Source organism: Adiantum capillus-veneris, chromosome 28, assembly GCF_014529385.1.
Source record: "Adiantum capillus-veneris isolate H3 chromosome 28, ASM1452938v2, whole genome shotgun sequence".
Lineage (NCBI taxonomy): Eukaryota > Viridiplantae > Streptophyta > Polypodiopsida > Polypodiales > Pteridaceae > Adiantum > Adiantum capillus-veneris.
In genome coordinates this window covers 87,332,066-87,344,127 of record NC_140958.1, presented here as the reverse complement: position 1 = coordinate 87,344,127, position 12,062 = coordinate 87,332,066, and positions in this window count along the sequence as shown.

Sequence of the window (12,062 nt, the reverse complement as noted above, 5' to 3'; positions counted from 1 at the left end):
ATCTCCATTGAATAGAACTTCAGAAGAGCTAGAAACAGATCAGGTAACAACAACTACAGATCAAAAAGAGAAAAAAATACCATCAAATCCAGAAGTAAAGAAGATCAAGACTGCAGACACCTATGAAGCAATAGGAAGTCCAAAGATCCAAACATTGCCAGCTAAATCAGCTGATGAAAGTCAGATTGGAAAAGAGAGTCTCAAGCCACCTTCCATAAAGACACAGCTAGATCAAGATGAAACCACAACAAAAGCAGGACATAGATCTTCAATAGAACCAACAATGAGAATAGATATAGTTCTCAGTAGTGTAAAAGGAGCAAGTGTCAAATGCAATGCTCTACTTGATAAAGCATTAGACTGCAATATGATTGCAGAGAACATCCAAAGGATCTTCTAGATCACTCCATGCAAACATGATAGCAAAACAATGCTAGTATGCATACAGGTCAAGAAGAAATGGTTGATACCCTTAGCATCCAAAATCATGAAGAGCAAGTAAATTTTCACGTAAAGTCTTCAAAGGAAATGCTTGCAGATGTCATCCTTGGACATCAGTGGTTAGACCAACACAAGGCCTATAAAGAAGACACAATGCTATTACTTTCTTTTCCAAGTGGTAGCAAGCAACAGTTACAGATACCTTAATGATAGATTCAGAGTTGCAGAAGTCACAAGAATCAAAGACAAATCTTGCAGACAAAGGGAAAGCTAAAGTGGAACTTCCACCGACTAGCAAAGAAGGTGTGATAGCATATGCCTCTACATCAAAGAATCCTCATGGATCAGCTTCTTCAAGCAAGTCAGGCTTTCAAAACTTCAATTCAATTGCTAACCCAATTGAAACCTCTAAGGAGACACCCAAAAAATCAAAGGAATATCAACCAAAGTACTCAAGAAAGCAAAGGAAAGTCAAGCAAGTGTTTATTCTGAGCAATTTAGTCAAAGTCAATGATCCAGTTTGGATTAAAAACAGGAAATCAACACCGAAAGACAAACACATGGGATGAATAGCATCACAATGGAGCTTAAAATAACATGAGTACTATAGAGGCAACAGACAGATATGGGTACCAAAACCACATGTTAGAGCATATGAAGTGAAATCAAGATCCTCCCAAGAAAGAAGACCCATTAGGTATTAATCTTGACAATATTCCATGATACCTAAGCAGCAGGTATACAACAGAACCACATCAAAAGATGCTAAAGTCTACCACAACACTCAAGAGAATACAGAACAAAGATGGATCTCAAAGAATCTTCCTCTTGGACAAAGATTCGACATAGGTTATACAAAGATTTGGCTACCATTCAACCACAATCCAACTACAACTACACCAGACCTGCATGAAGATCTCAAGAACTCAAGAAGACCTAGAGCAAAGCAAAATCAACAAAGAAGATACAAAGGGCATCAAGAGATTTGGATTCCTAAGTCTTCCAATGCTTCAAGTCAAAATTCAAATGTCAACGATCAACAGAGGCCTACAACAACATCAAAGACTTCTTACAACAAGCCCAATTGGAGAGTTAAACAGCTAATGGAGTCTTCACAATCAAAGAAGGATGACCTAACCAACGTGAATGCAAATTCAAAGGTGATAAAACACGAGAAACCTCTATGCCAACTTGGTCCTTCACTAATCCTTTTTTTGAGGATTCAAGCTTACTTTTACCTAAAGAAATGTTTGTAGTAGTAAGCACAAAAATGTAAAAAGTCAAGTCGCTAGAGTGCAAAAAACACTCTTTGGTATAGTCAGAGTCGGGCTGCTAAGACATAAAATGATCAAAGCATTAGTCCCAATGCTTCAAGTCATAATAAATTATGTGCTAAGAGTTGTAGTTATTAGGCTTATGCTCAAGCTGGAAGAGTTCAGCATAACTAAGTCATGTTGCTCATGCTGGATGAGATAAACATAAGAGTCAAAGTGTACTAACTGACAATTGGTGGAGTGTCGTAGAGTCCAACACTCGTGCACATTGCACAATTGGAGGAGAGCACACATCCTTGACAACTAAAACCATTCTTAAAGGGGTGCCAGCTTGCAAAGCCATGTCATATGCTTTTATAGCTACACCATCTTTCTGAAGAACCCCTCAAAATCTTTCTTGCACAGCATATTGTTTCCCTTGCATTTCTGTGTATGCATATAGGATGTCCTACCATTGGACATATGCATTAGACACTCTTTTTTGCTTCCACCTATGAACCTTGAGTGGACTACAACAGGAAAACCAATGTTCCATCATGCTACCCTCTCATATTTGCTGCCTTTTTAATTCCATATCTATCAACAAATAATCCCTTGAGTACTTTATTAATATTTTCCATGCTAATAAGTACTCCAATAATGTGCGTATCCCAAAGGTACTTTTTTCCCATTGGGTTTTTTGCTTTGGTCATCTAGGTATTAGACCCTAATTTAGAACCTCATCGTTCTACTTCCCTTGTACATACTTTTCATGAATAAATAGCAACCTCATCATTATGCTATTACAACGAACAAATGCAACATCATCTCTCACATCAGACATATTCGGACCAATCAAGATGCTGTAGAAAATTAAAGCTCATCAACAAATCCAACGACAAATGAAAATGATCATCCCATCAACAACCAATCATAAACCTTCCACAGCCTCCACTGACACTTTTCAATAGTGCCCGAGGACGGACACTAAAATCGAAAGGGGGGAATGTTAACTGAGTCAATGTTAGTTAATAGAAGCTGCTAAAGGCCCGAACCTTAGGATGCACACTAAAGATCAACATGAAGAAGCAGTAAAGATTGGAGTTACACATTTTTCCAAAATGGTCATGTATTGTAAATTCTCGATTTATTTCAAGCCATTGTAATATTTTTTATGTGTTACAGGCTCAATGCGAGTTCCAAGCTGTAAAGAACAGGTCAGTTAGTGTGCCTAGGTTGCAGATTTAGTAAGTAGTGAAGCCCTAAAGGCCTTGGGCGCCCGGACATTGCATATTTTACCCTAGGTATAAGGCACCGTGTAAAAAAAATTAGGGTTCTCAAGCTCATTTGTTGAGACCACTCTTTGGTGAGAGCTCATGAGGTGTGTGGCTATGGAGTCCTTGAGATTCTCCTTGCTCATGTGACTTGATTAACACTAATCAATGCTTAATTCTCTTTCACTATGCCTCTCTCATGTTTTTTGTGATTGCTAATGATGCTTTGATTAGCTAGATCGTAACTAATTAGTGGTCAGTCCCTCTCTAATCTTGTGTGATTGCCCACTTTTTCTTGTGTGTCCATTTAGGTTTGATTGGAGTGTGGTGCTCGATAGATCTACGTGTGTGCACTTGTGATTAGTGTGTTGCATGATAGGATTAATGTTGTGTGTGTCTTGCAATTGTTAGTGTGCGTGATTGGGTTGATTGGAGGTGAAGGGAAGTGGATGTGGAGATTGTCCATCATTGTGGCTTAGCTCCTCCATAGACCAAGAAGCTCGTCTCATAGAGTCACCATTCGTGTTTCCATGGTTATCTCTCTAATCGGTGAGTGTTTCCATGCCCTAGCCGGGTAGCTCATCTCTCCGAATTGACAATTTTGTTGGTCATTGGAGCTATGCTACGATGGTGCCCCCCAAAAGAAGAAAAGAACGGGGATATTTACACGGAAGACCACCATGGCAACATTTCAAGATATGATTCACAATCCGGCAGACGAACCCACCCGTTTGTTCCACCAACATTTCCACTTCTCAACCAAAAGACCACGAAGGTACACATGCCCAAACCGTGCAGTGGCATCACAATTGTTACCACTTCCTTGAAGACCAAGGTGCCTATGCCAATAGATCATGCCTCCTACATGCTCAACACCTTGAAGGGCACCAAAAAGATGAAAGCGATCAAGGACTTGGGGGCACCAGAGGTCCTGACTCGCATTGCCTACCATGTGGTGGGAATGACAAACAATTTATCGCCAACACAAAACCAAAACACCTGGTCAAAAGCTGGACTAAAGAAGGAAGAAAATGAAGAAGGAGAAGAAGACTACCGCCACCATTTATTCAAAGGTCAAAGATAAAAGTAGCTCAGCAAGCTCCAATCAAGAGAGATGACGAAAGTGATGAGGGTCCCATGGAGGAGCTTGCAGACCAAGTTTTTTAGGACAATGATCTCGACTGAGAGTTAGAAGAAGAAAATAAGAGAATGGATAAGGAAAAGGAGAAGATGGACAAATGGTCTGCAAAAAGATCCTGCAATCCATCACCTATCATCACTAAATAGCCATCACAAAAGGCAGCTACGCTAGAGAGAGAGAGAGAGAGAGAGAGAGAGAGAGAGAGAGAGAGAGAGAGAGAGAGAGAGAGAGAGAGAGAGAGAGAGAGAGAGAGAGAGAGAGAGAGAGAGAGAAAGAGGCTTTTGAGAAAGAAAGAGTCCTACAAGGAGACTTAGAGGAGTTTTGGCAACCAAACCCTCCCATGAAGTTGAGAACAAAGAATCCTTTCTATGGAAAATACCCTCTGGTAGAGTTAGAAAATATTTATCAAGAAGAGGAGTTGGAAAGGAAAAAGGTAGAGGAAGTTGGAACCTCTGATCTACCAGAGACTCAACCTGTTGACCAGCCTCTTTTTGCCACCTTAAGGATGCACCCTCTCCACACCACACAGAAGTGGACAAGCCAAAAGAAACACATCAAGAGGAGACCAAACAATAGGACAGGATATAACCAGTGCCAACAACGTCAGGCACTGCTAAAGAAGCACAAGGGAAGAAGCTAACATGGAGATGCAAACTAACAATGAACAACCTAAAGATAAACAAGAGCCTGTACAACAAGTGGAGAGTCAAGAATACCCTAAAGAGGAAACCCCCAAAGATACAACACTTGCTGGGATGGAACAAGAAAAAATCGAGTGAGCTACACAAAGGGAAGATCAGCAATAGAAAGCTGGCACCTCCCAACCGACCACCTGTAAAATATAGAGGATATGCACAATTTGCACGCCACATAGTGGAAAAGATGAAAACAAAAGTCTATGCAAAAGAAGAAAAGGTCAATCAAGTAGAGGTTGCCAATGTACATACAAGCAAGCACAAGTAGAGATTACCAATTTAAAGGAATCTAGCACTCACCAGCTGACAAAACTATAGAACATGACCAAATTAGTAGAGCAACTGAGGGCTGCAAGTGAAGTCTATGAGAAAAAGCCACAAGAGGTCAATGCCACACTACTCGATACCAATGCTCATGCCCAATGGCTATAGACCCATTTAGAGGTAGAAAACCTTCAAGAAGCACAGGCAGAAGCTAGATTCAAGGACCAAAGGGAGCTACTAGACAAACTAAAGACAAATCCTCAAGTCCTCACATTGCAAGGGTTAAACCTGGGATACCAAGCCATGGAAAAACGAAACAAGGACCTAGAGACGGAGCTCAAGCTGGAACAGATGCAGAGAAGAGAGTTCTCACTCTCATTTATGACAAAGGAGGATACTTATAAAAAATAGATAGCTGACTTACAAGCAGCCGCCCTAGCACAGGCTTGGGAACAGTTGAAGGGCAAGCAAAAAGTAATAGAAGAAGATCTACCAGAGTCAGGGCCAATGGAAATTGGGGCACTTGAGTTCTTATAGCTTGAAGAGGATGTTGATCCCACCATAGTGCCATCAGAATCCTCCACAATCAAGCTTGAGGTGGAACAAGGGCCTATTGATAGCTTCACAAGTGAATTAGAAGAAATCTAAAGGTAAATATAGAGATGGATATTGAAGACATATGGAAGGAGGCCATTGTCTAGGAGCAAAGGATCCTACATTCAGCTAATGTGGTCCACCTTACTTCTAAGCAAACCACCGAAACCTAGCACCAACAATCTCTACCATATTTGTTAGTGAAATACAAAATCCTCGAGGTAAAAGAACGTCTAGTCAAAGATCAAGCCGTGGATACTGCAGATCAACACCCGACTTGGAGAATGTATTGGTTGAAAAAGCACCCAAGATACCTAATCCTCTATACACAAGCTCCATAAGAAATTAGAAGGGACCCCAATTTTTGTCCAATGCCAAGAGTCCACAGTTGGGGAAACCATCAAATTATTCTCAAGAAACATCCAACATGGCTGACTTACCCCAATCTTACCCCAAATTGAGCCCACGAAAGGCAAGGGTTTCGAAGATTACATGCCCAAGACACTATCAGAAGCTATCGAGATCTTCAAGAGAACCTAGATCTCGCATGTATCATGTTCATTAAGACAACCAAGATTCTCCTCACATGCATCCAAACCTTCCATCAGGTAGAGCACGCAGATGCTCCATGGAAAGATTTTCTAGAGGGTAACCAAGGGCTTTGCTATTATTTATTTGAGCAAGTCACCCAATGAAGTTCTTTATGGATTTTATGGCAAAGTCATGTTCTTGCCCTCGTTCTGCATGTAGACCTTTGATAGTTTCTTCACTTTCTGATCGAGAATCTTTGGCATCGTGGTAAAAAATCTTTGTGCCATGTTTCTTGGCTACAATGGGGGATGGCAACGGAGGGAGCTTTTAGAGGGAGCTTGGGAGAGAGCTTTTTCATAGACTTTCCATGGAGCAATGTTTTCAACAAATATTCTCACAAACTAATTGAACTTATTGGAGGCACTAGAAGACAAAAGTGACCTTTCATGAAATTCTCCATAAAACATTACAATATTAATTCAACATATAACTTGTAGTAACAAAAACAACGTGCTTCACACATAGCTGAAGAATAGAAAGACTTAATCCATTGTTTTAATTGATGAATTTCAACGAAACGAGTTACAATATCAAATCAGCAGTTAGAATTTGTGCCACGATTGCATATTGGCACAAGGGATGTGATCGACACAATCTAATTACAAGGAAGTATTATGCTGCACGATGAAAGTTGAAGACATGAAGCAGATCCTCACTCTTTAGCTTGCTCTGATGGATAAACATATTGTAGTTTACACCAAAGCCAAAATAGCGGAGGAAGATGTAGTAAATATGCTTGCAAACCATATATGGTTTGCTTTGTGCCACTCGCTTTGCAAAGCCTCCACATATACACGTCGGGCTACTCGCAATATGTAATTTATAACTCTTGCCTTGGACTTGTGACGTAGATGTCTCCACCATGAATTTTTCATGTATGCTGGCCTTCATGACTGTGTGCTACACAATATGAGATTCCATGTTTATTGTCGACTCAATTCTCTTAGAGGCTTGAATTGACACTCCTTGCCGGTAACGCACATTGTTGGTTTCCTTGACTGCAATCTTCTCTATTGCGAAGCCTCCTATCTTTAATTCCTGCAACTCAGTAGCATTCATGTTGGTTCCCTTTTCCACTGGCCATATACTTGGGATCCTTGCAGGGCATTGAGTGATAATGTTACACATTTTCCATGTGTGATCTACACTATCATTGCAGAACCACATGAGTTGTGCCTTTGAACCCGTTCCATGACCATTGTCATCTCCTCTCTTCCATGTCCAAATATCCGAGAAGGATGGTGCAACAACACTTGCTCCCGTGTCCTTTATATTTCTTTTTTCATTTACTCACTCTGGATCTTAACCACCCTTGACATTGAACCATGCTTCCCTTTGGTATTCAGTGAATTGCCCACATTGTCTTATGAATTTTAGTATCCACCACCACCACCCTCGTGTTCCTTGACCACCTCAACACCCTCCCCAACAGTTGTGTGGAGACCTCTACGATTTTGAGGGATATTCTGTGTGAGATACTCAGGTCGATGTATGGGTGAGAAATGTTGCTAACCCTAGTGATGGTGTAGAGTTCTTAAAGAAGGAGAGGTTCATATACGAGCTAAGCATTTCTTTTTTTACCTCGTCGACAAGCCAACTTGCTTGATTTGTTTCTGCTAGGTTTGTAGTTGGAATGAATGACAAATCATCCACTTCTTGCAATTTTATTTTGTATAAGGGATTGCACTTGCATTCTAAAATACAAGACTCCCTTTAAAAATTGATTGACAAGGAAATGTTTTCTCCATCAGTGCCACCAACTTAGCCAGCAATCCATTTGTGACTAGTTATAGTCAAACACTTTTCCAAAAGCCCACCATGCTCGTATAGTCATGTACAAGCTTGTTGCCTCTTGAACAACGCCATAATTCACACATACGCTTATGCTCATCCCAAAAAAATTTATGCACGTATTGCATGGTGTGAATGTGCAAGCTTTGCTCCCAATGGAACAAGCAAGAGTGTTCCATTCCTTCCATAACATTGTCAAGTCCTCCATTGAATACAGTTCAAACAACTTTCCAATTAGCTCCAGCCTCATCTACCCATAAATCCTCTAAAATCAGTTGGACGGTGTCCTCTTCCCAACAACACCAAATTCATCATTTCCCAGAACATGATTTGTGCTTGAGTGTCCTCTTCCTTCATCTCGCAGATGTTACTTGTTTGCATTTCTTGAATAATCGATGATCAATCAACGCTATAAAAATATGTAGTAGTAGAATGATGTTTTCTTAGCTGGCCTTACGCAGGATCGTAGATATGTGCTGCCATTGTTGTTCACCCCACTACTCTATGCACGTAATCGAAGCAAACCTAGCGTCTTTGCAAGTCTCCATTCCCGTATTGTATTTACCAACTCGACCCCAAATCCAAGGCCATCAATCGACATCTTGAATACACGAAAGTGTTTATTGCAGTTTGTGGATTGCCTAGGAAATAATATACCATGGAAAAACCTGTAGCTGCAACTATTTTTCAATCAAATCAATTGGGACTTTGCATCGACCCCAATCCGTGAAGTAGACACCTCCCTTATCTAGTGCTTAAACCTAAGATCAATATAACAAATATACATATGAACTAGGCAAGATAGACGATACAATTGTAGGCAAGAAACCTCTGTGTATGGATTATTGGTTGTATCTCCTCCAATAAAGAGAGGACCTATTTGTTATTTATGTGCTCCCCATTTCTTGGACCACCACTCCCATTACCATCTGCTTGGCAAGACTAATTCTAAATGCCTAGGTCCAATTGTTGTTGATTCACTTACCACACGAGACACAAGTTCTCTCATGTGCTGAATCGCAGAATGCAAAACTCCCTTTGCAACGAGATGTTTGTGGTTTCCAATCTGGATAAATAACTGGGTCTAGTTATATTCGGCAAGCAAGAAATACACAGCACATGAACACTCTGATCTTAGCAACTTCCCTGTCCAAGCAGTCTCATTGGTCGGACTTCTAGTCATGGCTTTGAGCATGAGCTATTTTGCAGATAAGATGCTTGACACATTTACTTCTCTTGATCAAAGATGGATACCTCATTTTGGATTGAACATGCTTAACCCAACAATGGCCGTCGTACTTGTGATCCATCCCTAACATCTTAGGGACACCATTTGGCACATCGTCCAACTCATAAAGGCAGTCTCCATTGTATACATGAGGAACTTCAGCCACCTTTTGCTTAATCAAGCACCTAAATATCATTCAATTCAACTTGGGGTACTTGTGGTTGTTCAGGGCAATGAACACCAATGTTCTTTGTGTGTTTGTTGGATTTAGGGTTGCAAGGAAACACACACAGCTTAGAGAAGATGAAGGAAGCTCAAGGCACACAACAGAAAGTGTAGTGTGAAATGGAAAGATAGATAGCCCTAGAATGAATGGGCGTATATACAATGCACGGGGGAAAAACCTCCTAAAGAGGAAAAAAATGCCCCGGTGGTCCTAAGTGTGTTCACACATATCACTACCACATGTATATGGTAACAAATCCCCCCTTGAGTGATGCGCTGAACGAGAGCTGACACATGAGTAAAGGGAAGTGCCATGCCGTGAGGACATGATCAGTCCACAAAGGGGAGTAGGACCAAAGCTTTGCGGAAAGCTTCAAACTTCTCACGAGACAATGCCTTTGTGAAAAGATATGCAAGGTTTTCCTGTGTTGGCACATAAGCCACGATGATCTCTCCTACTGAGATCCTCTCCCTGACATAGTGGTAATGCACCTCAATGTGCTTTTTGCGAGCTTGAAAAACTGGGTTCCTCGCAACTGCCAATGCGCTCTGATTGTCAGTGTAGATAGTGTTGGCAATGTCCTGTCCAACACTACCATGTTGCTCCACATGATCACCCATGGTTACCCATAAACTCTCACCCTGGCAGTTCACGTTGGGTTCACCAAAAATCACCAAAAATATGTCGAGAATTTTGCAGTCTTGCCACAAAAGCATTGGGCTTTTGTCTTTGAGAGTTTGTGAGAGAACTCCAAAAAAACTATATGAAGGAGTTATACCATAGATGCCATGAAGTCTAGGATTTGGAAGGAAGTGCAATCAAAGAAGTCCTACTCTTTCTCTCTGACACTCACACACACAAAGAAAGAACACAAAAGAGAATATCAAAACAACGCAAATATGAAAACATCAAGGCTATGGTGGTATCGTGTCATGGGTAATATGAAAGGTAATAGATGAGTTAATGGCGTTCAATCTTTGCCGATCAAACAGGCTACGAATTGTTCTTTCATAGAAAAATAATTGCACTTATGTCAAAAGAAAATTTATAGTCTATAAGGGGTAGTATGATGGGATTCGGTGAAAGACGTATTTCATTGAGCCTTTCTAGGCCAAAGAGAAACACTATACGTTGTTGAAAGTGTATTTTACAGCTAATCCAAATGTTAATTGCAATAGACCGCACAGAGTGGAAGTGACAGAAATTCACATCATGTGGATATTCATCTATGATAACTCTAGTATGTGCAAAATGTAGATATGAGAGAAGAGAAGAGAAGAGAATTTTTCCTTCCAAGCCCTATTCTTGCCCGTGGGCAATAAGGATACTGTGAGGAGAGATATACCTGTAGTAAGAAGAACCTAGAATTTATAGAGAAAATGACTTTTTAAGAGTGAGAGAAATAGATATGGTTAGGGAGATGAGATTAGATATATATATGTTGGATTAAAGATGAAAAAGAATACAACAAGAAACCAACAAAATATCAAACTAAAACACATCTTACTTGAAAAACTCTTTGGGTGTTATTCACTATTTTGATTGAGAAAGAAGAAGAGGGAAGACTTCAAGCCTTGATTGACGCACCAAGTTCAAGACCTTCTTTGAGTAGAGTTGATCTTCCAAGGATAGCATCGATCCTCTCACTCCCTCATGAATAAATTTCAAGGAAGAAGAGGTCCCCTTTTATAGGTGAAGGGAAACCCCCAAGGGTTACACAAGAAAGAGAAGAGCCAGTGTGAACAGGAACTGGCAAAGTTTGAAATGAGTTGTCCCTGCATGATGTGGACAGACTGGGGTCCACCATTTTGATCATATCTCCTCAATTGTGGCTCTAAAAAAAAAGTAAAAATAGGAGCAAAAAATTCAGCTCATAAGCTACGACCCCCATTTTATATACTTTTTCCAATTTGGATTGGAACCTTGTGTAAAAAAATCATCAAAATAGGGTACATCTCTGGTAGCAAAAGTCTTCTTGTGATCCCCTTAGCCTAGACTTTCATTTGATTCCAATGGACACCTTGTGCAGTATGAAACCATGACATTGCTCCTTGACAAAGTTTGGTAATCATCCTTGCAATAATGCATTAAAATAGGTGTATCTTTGAGAATCATGCAAGTTAGTGTCTCAGTAGAATTTGATTCCTTCCTAGTAGCTATTAAAAAGAAATATAAGAAAAATATAAAAAATACATAGAATATATATATATTGAAAGTTACCCTAAATATAGGATCTAGCTAGGGTATGAGATGATAACGAAATAGCAGAAACCAAGAACCAATGCTTTTTGCCCCAAGTTAAAGAGGCAAAGCTTTTGAAACTTTTTCCCATGATACTTTCTAACGGTAAAGTAAGAATATGTTACCCTTGAGATAAATAATAGGATGAGATAGAAATCTTATTCTTATACTTAGATAGGCATATGTACATTATAGGAAATATACTTATGTATCTAAAAAGTTACAAGATAGATCTTGTAGCATTCGTTCCCACTATGTACAAGTCACAGCACAACAACGAGTCTATGCAAGGTCATGAAATATAGCCTATCATGCTTATGGAA